Source organism: Triticum dicoccoides, chromosome 5B, assembly GCF_002162155.2.
Source record: "Triticum dicoccoides isolate Atlit2015 ecotype Zavitan chromosome 5B, WEW_v2.0, whole genome shotgun sequence".
In the NCBI taxonomy this organism is placed as follows: domain Eukaryota; kingdom Viridiplantae; phylum Streptophyta; class Magnoliopsida; order Poales; family Poaceae; genus Triticum; species Triticum dicoccoides.
The window spans coordinates 47,452,928-47,453,844 of NC_041389.1; positions in this window are offsets into that span (position 1 = coordinate 47,452,928).

Sequence of the window (917 nt, forward strand, 5' to 3'; positions counted from 1 at the left end):
TCCATGTCCCCATATATTCCCCATTATCCCATCTCCATCCCCGTTTGCATGATCATGGGTGAACGGGTGTGGTGAATAGGATACCATCCCTGTCCCACCATTACCCTATGGGGGATAGACTTCTTCAGTAAATATCCCCATGGGGAAGGTTTTCTCTCAACCACCCCATAAAAGATGAAATCCTCGTCAGTTTGGTGGGTCTGGGGCCTCATTGTTGTCCCTATCTACAAGTTGGATACTTTTGGTCTACGCTTCACTTCACCAGTGACGGTATGTCAGGACGGGTAATCACAACGACATCTGAGCAGCGACACCTCAAGTGTTCACCATGCATGCATTTAGTTTGATAGTTCTTAGCTCTAGATTGTACAGTATTCTTGTGTGTAATGTGAACATGGATTGATCAAGAGAAGTTATGCATGTGTGGATTCCTACTGGTAATGGTCTCCTGACGCAGTGGAATTAGTTGTTAGATATAATTTCTGCATTGATAAATCTCATGAAGATCCCTCGATTTGATCTTAAATGGAAGTAGCGGGACTTTTCACTGCAAGAAAAAGAAGGCAGTGAAACTTATTCTCGATAGCATATAGCACTTCCAAGTGGGCTAGACATATAGCATGCTGGCTTTAGAGCCTTAATGTTGCACATGTAGTGGATAGGAGCACACAATATATGTAGACGAGTGTACGACCGAGATATGAAATAAACATTGTAAGGCCAACTCCACCGCGCGACCCCATCTTGTCCGGGTGCATCCGTTTGGGGTAAAACGGACGAATAGCGCGGCCCAACGCGCGGCCTCAAACAGACAAATGTCCGGAATCCGTCCGTTTTTTGACCCATCTCCGGCCCAAAGTTGCGCTCGATTTGGGGTGAAACGGACAGGCGTGGACGGCCGCGATGCACGCCCTTGT